Source organism: Macrobrachium nipponense, chromosome 41, assembly GCF_015104395.2.
Source record: "Macrobrachium nipponense isolate FS-2020 chromosome 41, ASM1510439v2, whole genome shotgun sequence".
NCBI classification, from domain to species: domain Eukaryota; kingdom Metazoa; phylum Arthropoda; class Malacostraca; order Decapoda; family Palaemonidae; genus Macrobrachium; species Macrobrachium nipponense.
In genome coordinates this window covers 8,758,962-8,768,943 of record NC_061102.1, presented here as the reverse complement: position 1 = coordinate 8,768,943, position 9,982 = coordinate 8,758,962, and the positions used below count along the sequence as shown (strand labels likewise).

General features: G+C 40.0%; 1 long non-coding RNA gene across 4 annotated transcripts in view; it reads right to left on the bottom strand.

The window, feature by feature from the left end:
• The window catches only part of LOC135212487 (uncharacterized), a 233,863-nt gene extending 228,225 nt beyond the window's left edge, over positions 1–5,638 (bottom strand). The window contains exon 1 of one of the 4 annotated variants that reach the window (XR_010313913.1): positions 3,908–5,638. This is a non-coding gene — a long non-coding RNA (uncharacterized LOC135212487). The remainder of the gene's footprint in view (positions 1–3,907) is intronic. The other 3 variants (XR_010313915.1, XR_010313914.1, XR_010313912.1) reach the window with 3 other exon arrangements.
• Between the last annotated feature and the right edge of the window lie 4,344 nt (positions 5,639–9,982).

Sequence of the window (9,982 nt, the reverse complement as noted above, 5' to 3'; positions counted from 1 at the left end):
CGAGAGCCATAAAATGACACATATATATATCATTCTGCAATTGCTTTTGCTTCTGCAGTTCCTTAATTGGCCTTGATAATAATTCTTCAGGGTAATTGGTTGAAACTACTGGATAATTGTTTATTGTACTCTCTCTCTCTCTCTCTCTCTCTCTCTCTCTCTCTCTCTCGTGAATGCTATTTTTGTAATAAGATGTTTATTGGCTAATAATTATCGACACTGACTGAAGCTTGTTCCACTTCCTAGAAGCAAATTGGCTATTTTGATTTAGGCCTATATATTATATATACATTAGTATTTTTACGCACGATTTTTTTTTTTTTTTTTTTTTTTTTTTTTTTTTTAGAGAGAGAGTTTTTACGTGGCTAGGTGAAATTGGTTTAATTTGGGTTTACAAATTCTGGGGTCTGAGAGAGAGACAGAGAGAGAGAGAGAGTAAAGTGGTGGAAAGGTTACGTAAGATAAGGTGACCCCCCCCTCTCTCTCTCTCTCTCTCCCCCAAACACTGAAAAAAACCACACACATTTACACAATACAGACCAACGTATATACATTTAAATACGAGCCAAATAGCCAATCTACTAACTCTAAACTTGCTTAGGAAAGAGGAATATATATATAATATATATATATATATATATATATATATATATATATATATATAAATATAAAAATAAGCCTTAAACCAAAACCAATGCTGATGCTTACTGTCAGTAAACTTCCCATTCCAAAAATACAACCAATTAGCCGGGAACTTAAACCAATTATCCGGAAGAATCACAAAAGCCAATTAGCCAATCGCAGACAGCAAAAGTAAAAGCAATTCCAAGAGGCATTATTGAAGGTCAGGGGTCATCAAGACATCAAAGAAATTATATATAGTATATCATTTTATGATGCTTGGGAGAACGAACATAAAGGCTAATTGAACAACGGTTGCTTTTGTTTATCTTTCTAATGGAGTAGTACTTTGAGTCGCTAAGCCTAGTACAGTTCACAAAAAGTTTGACTGGTACTTCCTGGAAAAGAGAGAGAGAGAGAGAGAGAGAGAGAGAGAGAGAGAGAGAGAGAGAGAGAGAGAGAGAGAGAGAGAACGTAAGCACTGCTATATTCACATAGCATTCACAAAGTAACTAATATATAGTGTAATTCAGTCCATATCTCTCATTAATCCTTTCACCTAATAATCAGCTCATTTATAACTAAATAAAAAAAATAAATAAATAAACCAAGGACCACAAAATTCGAATTAGGCCAAACTCCAGCTCCAGGACAGAATGTCAATGGGGGTTTCCCATTCGACAAGGCGTGAGTCACTTGTTTATTACCGGATGCCACTCTTATTCTGAAAAAGAGTCGCATTTTGGGCAGAGAGAAGTTATTAGCCTTTTCAAAAGTCAATCACTAAGTCATTTTCAACCATCAAAACACTATCACCTAACGTCAGTCATTAATAATATCCATTCTTTATTTCTCAAAACCGATTCTGCCATTAACATAATTAAACACTAGGCCTATATTACCAAAAATACTACCGTACGATGCAGTCATTAACCTTTTCAATCACTAGGCCTAAACAATTTTCAACCGACAGAAGCAAAACTTCGTCAATAATGTCCAATCTTTATTCTTGCAAGTACATCTCCCATTTTACAAGTGTAAACACTAGGCCTATAACTCTCTTTTCCCTTCACAGTGCTAAAATTCAATTTCATTAAGCTGTAATAACGCCAATACTAATCCACAGTTTTTGTTTGCTTGCAAACATTGGTCAATATTTATTTCCTGGACCTAACACTTTTACATCAGCGAGTTTTATTTATTTTCTAGACCTAACACTTTTTTTTCTTTTTTACAAGTACGAGTTGTTTTAAACCAATTTCATTTGACAACACAAATCCGGTTTCCCCCGACAATGGCTGAACCGTTTTCATTCCTCGGTACTCATCCAGTTTCAATGAGAACAGAAACCCCTTCTATACACAGTATTACACTCTTTATATCTTTTGTTGTTTGTTTACAAAAACATTTTCATCAGCCGGTAGTGAACACAAAAACAATTTGCCACTTCTATACAATTTCCCAAAAGTAACAACCAGTTTGTGTTTCAGTTCTTAAATATATATATATATATACTGCAATTATTTTATTCGCTGTCGTGCAATTCACTATTCCAAATAATACTTTCTCTCCATAACCTTTCCTGAGTATAACTGTTACACATTATTCTCTAGACTAGATAATAGACCCATTATTAGTAAACTAACTAGTACTAGTAGTGTTTATTCAACATAGTACTAATAGCATTTATATCAGCATAGTACTAATTTTTATATCAACACAGTACTAGCGGTGTTGTTAAACTAATTGTTTATATCCACATAGCATTAGTAGTGTTTACGTAAACACGGTAGTAGTAGTATCGTTTATATCAACAAAGTACTAGTAGCAGTGTTTATATAAACATAGTACTAGTAGCGTTTACATCAATATAGTATTAGTATTGATTATATCAACATAGTACTAGTATTCTTTATATCAACACAGTACTCGTAATGTTTATATTATACAAACACAGTACTAGCAGTGTTTATAGTAACATAGTCCTCGAAGTGTTTATATAAACACATAGTACTAGTAGTGCTTATATTAACGCAGTACTGGTAATGTTTATATCAACATGGAAGTGGTAGTCTTGGTATCAACATGGCACTCTGCAAGCTATCATGAGCTATAAGCTACGCGTAGTAACTGTATACGTACAACCAAAATTATATTTAACCAATTCCTCTTATAAATCCTCCAATATTAACCATAAAAAGGTTAATTTAAATGACTAATTTACCTCACTCCTCTTATAAATCTTCTAATATTAACCATAAAAATGTTCATTTAAATAACTAACTTACCTAACACTTACAAAACCACATTTCCTACGCCTATAGGCCTAGATCCGCGAGTAAAAAAAGAGGCCATCGGTTTTAGCAATTAAAACATCATCCCCACGAAACTTTATAGAATTCTAGAGACTAATTACAGACTTCCAAACTTCTAGATGAAACCAAAAGTCATTACTAGTCAAACTACAAAAACATCTATTGAGAATTAAAGGGTAAACTCATCCATTTTCTACACTGAACCAAACCTAACTTTCTCTCATCGGTGTCAAACACAAACAGAACACGGTGAGAAATAATAAACAGAAAACGCCAGTAAACAGTACATGTACAGCTGTCAACATCTGTAAACAGAACAGATACACAAAAAAACAGCAACTGGTGGTCAGTACGTCTTTGATATAAGAAAAAACTAACGGATGAGAAATAATTGCGTGACACTCCAGTATCAATTAAGAGAGAGAGAGAGAGAGAGAGAGAGAGAGAGAGAGAGAGAGAGAGAGAGAGAGAGAGAGAGAGAGATGTATGCCTACTGTGGCATAATTCAAAGAATTTTTTAAACTGCTACGTAATAAATAAATATATATATATAAATGATATAAATATTAAATAAAAAAGCAAAAATCAATATATTTAAGAAAACCAACGAATTGAAAATAATTCTTGGACTGTCATGTGATTAAAATATTTAAAAGCTTACTTTCAAATTATACAAAAACATTGAAGTGGCAATTGTATACCATCACTATAACGAATAGCCTTAAACATTAGCCCGTATTGTAAGTGTACATTTGTATGTTTATGTTTAAGTGTGTAAGTGATCATATTAAATACACATAACTGTTTAGTTAGAACTGATTTAGATAAATAAAATTTAGCGGTTGGACTCTCCAGTAAAATGAGTTGCCTACAATTTTTTTTTTTTATAATACTACAACGACCCAGATAATCCACTATTAAAAATACTTATAAAAGTTAATTAAAAACATAATTAAATATATCTACATTACCGTTGTCTTTTCTTTCCTTGTAAAAGTCAGTGTGTTCTGAACATAAGTTCATCAATGGAATTCCACACACACTCAAACACATACACACACTCTCTCTCCCCAACACAACACAGAATCGAACGGGAGAGAAAAAATACGTTTGACGCACTATTACATATATAAATATATATCACCTTTTTGACAGCCCTTTCACAAACCACTTCGGTTAGCCCAGACGTCGAGCCTGTTCACTCGGGCCTTTATAACAATTTCGGACACCCAGAGGACCCGACTAGTACTCCAAAAAGGCCTCGGAAGGGGGACCGGCAAAGTCGCCCTGCGAAATTTAAGCACTCGCTAAAATACTCCCACTTCTACAGTTCAGTGTCAAGGCCGACACAGCAGCAGCACGTGTGTAGTTCACGAGACCAGACGCGAAAATAAGAACCGTCCAAGTTACGAAGGAGGTCCCTTTTAAAGTTACGAAGGGGATTTGAAACTATATATTCGGCGGTGTCTTCTTCCGAAGGGCACTTGCAGCCTATATATAGGACTTTCCTGCACACACCACAACAGTCCTCCGCCTGCTGCCGATGCTTTGCTGCTGCTGCTGCTGATGCCACACCACCAGCCAGCCACCACCCGGAGGAGAGGAGCCAGTCAATAATAATTCAAGATCAGATGAAAAGCGGGTCGCCCAGGTCCTGGACCTGCTCCCCCTCCCCTTCCCCCCTCGACGTAATTACAGGTGCATGTGGGTTCCTCCTCCTCCTTTACATATGCACTTGCGGATGGTCAGGGAACGAACGACTTCGGAGCGACTTCGAAGGAAAGGTTTTTGGCGGTAAATTCAGGGGAAGGAGATCGAGCCTGTCTACGAAGGGGTCGTTGGAGGGAGGGAGGTGGGGTGGTCCTGCTCCTCCTCCTCCTCCTTCGTGTGCACCTTGACTCCCCCGGCAAGGCAAAGACTTGGTGTTGTCGGGGCGGCCACGGAGTATGTCTGCCGCTTAGGCTTAACAGTAGTCGCCCAACACACACACATCACTAATTTATGTCCTTCTCCCACGATCGCCGTGCATTTGGCGGATGTCACCTACCTTGCATGGACGCGCCCTTTCGACCTGCCCGCCGGGATCGGCCTGACACGGCCTGTTAGCACAGCAAAATGCTTTTTAGGATAGGAAATCGAGGAAGATATGGGAGGTACCTGCTGGCCGACGAGAAAACTGTTTGGACTTGAGCTCGCTCTTTCTCTTTCTCTCTCTCTCTCTCTCGCTCACACACACTCACACAGGACGGCGAGCGACGGTGGTGACGTCACTGTACAGCGCTCCCATCCAGCAGCAGCAGTCTGCTCTTTTTCACAATCATTTGCCCTCTTCAAGTGTTGTTGTGTTAGCGGCCATGCTTTTGAGCGTGTCATTTGCATCGCCCAGAAGACGTCTTGGAAGACGGCGGCCTCTTGTAAACCCCCCACCCCCATAAATCGTTATTCGAGGACACACTTTCCCCACCACGACGTCCCTAGGGAAACTAAATAAACGACCACAGCAATTAAAACCAAAAGTTTATAAGATATAACGCCTCGTAATGACGAGTCTCTATGATGACAATGAAGGCTAACGCCCTCCTTCTCCTCCCCCCCTCCACCTCACGGGGCTGCTGCCTGATGCTTTGAACATGGCGAGGCGATGGATATAATTTTGCCCGCTGCCACATTTGGCAGGATTTCCCCCCCGCCCCCGCCTCCTATAGCCATGTCCTGTGCGATTTCCGCTTTGCATAAGAAAGCAAAACAATCGATTATGATGATTATGCGTCTAGGAGACTTCCTTGAAAGAGAATGACTTTTATATATGCAATTATTGACGAGGATGTGTGCAGAAATAGATTGATTGAGGTGAGCGTTTTCCCTTAGCAATGGGCTGTGAGAACGCCCATTCTTCCTAGTACGCCGCTCTTTTCATTCTTAATTATTCCAGACCTATATATTACCCCGGGGAGCGTAAAAACCAACCAGAACACACATGCATTAATCATAACAACAAACGAATCACTATGCAAATGCAATACATAATTGCATGCGCGGCAAAGGGTGGAAGTTATGTGCGACAAAAAAAAAAAAAAAAAAAAAAAAAGAGAGGGAGCCTTTGGCAAGAGCGCAATGCTTCATCAAACAGCAGTAAATAAAGAAACTGGCTACTTTCCTTATCCCAGTTCCTCTCCCTCCCTCCCCTTCGCCACAGTGGTGGGGGAGGAGGAGGTGGTAGTGTTCTCTTAGTCCTTGTCGAACGTATTTGGTGTAAGGGAGAGAGAGAGAGAGAGAGAGGAGAGCAGCAACCCGAGCACACGGTTGGCGGGAGCAAGAGAACCAATGCTTATCACTGCTTTAATTACTTCTTCCTTTTCTTATCCTTCACATATGCAAAGACACCGGCCAGCTTCTCCTTCGTCAGCGCCTTCGGGTGCCCGAATGCCCTGTATGGTCAACGACGATGTAGGGCAGGTGTTTGGAATAAACATTAATTTCATATTCCTACTCGTCTGTGATATGGAATTACGCTGAGCATCTAGATCATATCAACGTGTAAATTGTCATCATGGCCGATGCATGAACGGAATTCAACCAGATGCTCTCTCTCTCTCTCTCTATCTCTCTATCTCGCCCTCTTTCTCTCCGATTAACTAAGCATTCAGGCTACAAAAGGCTTTAGCAAATCAAGGCCAAGTATGCAAAGTACTTTAAAATTTATAAGACAGAAAATGGTAGCCAGACACAAGACAAGGTATGAGACCGAGGAAGGTAGATGGATTTTTTTTTTTTTTTTTTTCTTGTTCCGACGAACTCCTCACTCACAAAATGTCTCGACGAAAACGGAAATATTTCATATCTCGACGGACGGCGACGACGACTAAGCGGCCTCACCTACATATTTCACTGGGTTTGGAAGAAGTTCCATTGCTACTCGTCCTAAGCCGCTGCTACGTCGGCCTATGATAAAACGACATTGATCCCCTTCGTCAGGAGAAAATATCACCTAAATGACGCCCTCGGGGTTGCATACCGCCGGGAGAAAATCAGGAGGGGGAAGGGCGTAATAAATGAACGCAGAACGATGTATAAAGAAAACTGGTTAATTATGGTTGGGCGAGCGATGGGTGGTGGGTGGTGGCGTTTGTGCTAGGGCAGGGGAGCACTGCTAGTGAGAGGGGGGGGGGGGGAGAGGATGGAGGAAGTCTCTTGGATGGGGAGGGAGAGACAGAGCACAGCTATATCACGAATGTGAACTGCGGGATAAAGCCTTGTTTGGGAGAGAAGCGACGCTCTTTTTTTTTTCCGAAACCACTCTTCTTCATCCTGCGACTACCATCAGATCGCACATATTTTAATCCCCGTCATTACTATCGCCGTCTTTCCCGCCATCCTAGTTGAATTAATACTCATCCGGAGGAATGAATACCTTCGGAGGCACATTTACAAGGGCAAGGGCAATCTTTTTAAGTCTTATTTGGCCTTTGCTGGGCCGACCGTGGCGAAAACATCTGTGTTCCCACCGACTTGTTTGACGAGGGGTCCGCCATATTTCTGGCTGGTAGCTTCAGCACACTTGGTTCCACGGAAAAGAGAAATCGTGCGATCTTCGATTATTATGCATCCGCTCTATGCGTGAGCGTCAATTTAACAGCGAATTCCTTCACCTTGAACATTTCACGACGAAAAATCGTTCTAACAGAGAATTAAACGACCAAATTAACCCTACAAATCACGAAAGATCAAACATCTTGCAAATCACAAGGGGCATTGTCACATAAGCAGCGAAACATTACCTGAAGATAATGATTGTGTACACACACACACACACACATAAGCTTCAAAAGACCAACTTCGTGTTTTGACGTCAGTAATCAATGAAACATTTGAAAGAGAGCAGAGCAGAAAGAGAGAGAGAAATCATGGTTTACGAAGAAGAGAAAGAAAGGAAAAAAAACACACACACAAGCTGTGGAGCAGTTTCCATTGCACGGGGAATGGACTCGCCCATCAGACAACAAAGTATGTGGGTACAAATAATTTCGGTCCGGTTTGTCTAACTCTCTCTTTCTCTCTCTCTCTCTCTCAGCGAATCAGCTAGCTCTTGCAGAACAGCGTCAAATATTCGCATATAGAGAGAGATTCTACTCATCCCTTTTCAACCAGATACGCTACGCAGTATTAAGCCACAATTCCTTCTATAACTCGCGATTTCTTCGCATTTCAGAAACGCTGGCAACTACAAGGCCTAGACAATTATTGTGGCTTTTATCAGGCTTTTGTTTAAGGTGAAAGAGAGACACGGTAACTTACAAATTATTAATCGTATTAGAATGATCGTCAAATCTACAGCGTCACTCCACTGCGAGTTAAAACAGGCGACCACGGTTAACACAGCTTTGGGTTTCCAGAAGACTCGATAACCTGATTAACAAGTTCTGTGGCCACAAAGACTTCGTGTCCGTCACATTTTACTGTAGTACGTATTCACGGTACATATTCATGGACGTGTAGGACCTGAATGAGTCAATTCGGTTTCTGAATCTCGTCAGTTATTACAGGCTGTGGAATATTGGTTAAAAATATACCTAAGAGGAGAATAATAAATAAGAAATTAGCGATTTGTGGAATCCCACCGTGAGGGAGATGCCTTTGTGTAGCTATACATATATTACGTTTCGCATGCCATATTGCATTCTCTCTCTCTCTGAGTGTGTGTGTGTGTGTGTGTGAGTTGTCGTGACTTCTTGTCACCTTATGGGAACATGTTCTTACAGCAGATATCTGTTACAAGGTACAAAAAATATACAGACAAATACATGAACGTGTTCTCCAATCATCGTATAACAACTGCTGATAACAGGTGATATGTTATTTCATAATCTCATTAGCTATATATTAAGAATAAATGGTGATGCGGCCAACAATAAAATACTAGTGATTACAGCCACCAAAAACATTTAGTGTGAGATTGCTCTTAATTCAAGACCCAACGTAAACCGCTGTATCACACCAATGTAGTCTCATTGTTATTCTTGAAGCAATGACTACCCAGATAGATTGCTCGATTGCTTCTCACTCAAGGAATGTTGTTGCTTTTAAGGTGACTTGGCCTGGGCATCGTTTGGCAATTTTTAAACATCCGAGCGTTCATCACAGAACCTCAAAGCCTGATGGAGTTTGTATGGAGTGAAATAGCCTTTATTTTTTCTTCAGGGTGTGTTCCATTGATCTTTTTAAACACGATTTTCCGGAAACCACATCAAATGGGTTCCCGCCTCTCCCTAAAGAAGGATAAAACACGCCCAAACATGGTAGATCAACCGTGCCTTCATTCTCGAGCGCGTTTTTACGTCAAATTCTAAACAAAGACTAACCTATCAAGATTCAATTCTAAACAACGACTAACCAAACTTTAAGATTCAGACTTGAATTAGCCGCTATGTAGTTAAGCCAAGTGCGTGGACTGATAAAACACAGCAAATACACCAAAAAGTTAATACATTTTTCATGTAATGCACGAGACTGAACTGCAATTGACATCTGGACAATAGATCAAATTTAAATCTGGCTGAACTTACGTCAAAACTCATCAAGTTATTCACCTAATCTGCATAAGTCTACACTAACTCCATATACCAATCTCTCCACATGTAAGTCTCACATCTAGATCCTACTGCTCATTAACCGTCTTCTCTGAGCTCATTTCGGATAAATTAAAGTCATTCTCCCTGAATTTACGTCTCGGGCACACCTGTCAACTCTAACTGTACAACCTTCTCTGATTATCCATAAATGCTTGCTGGATCCTCACTAACCATTAATGACAATCATATGTATTTGAAGAGCGCTTAATGTCACTACAAGTCTACAATATTTTCACATGAAATCTTCAACATTACTGCAATAATAATTATTTTTATCATTATTATTTTACTCAGCTATCTTTGTTGATAACATAATGAATTTATCTCCAGTCTTATAGACATGATGGCGCCGTGTGTTTGAACATCTGCGCATGCGCGCTTTCCGAAAAGATGTTTGCGCAGGTTTTCCAAGATGGA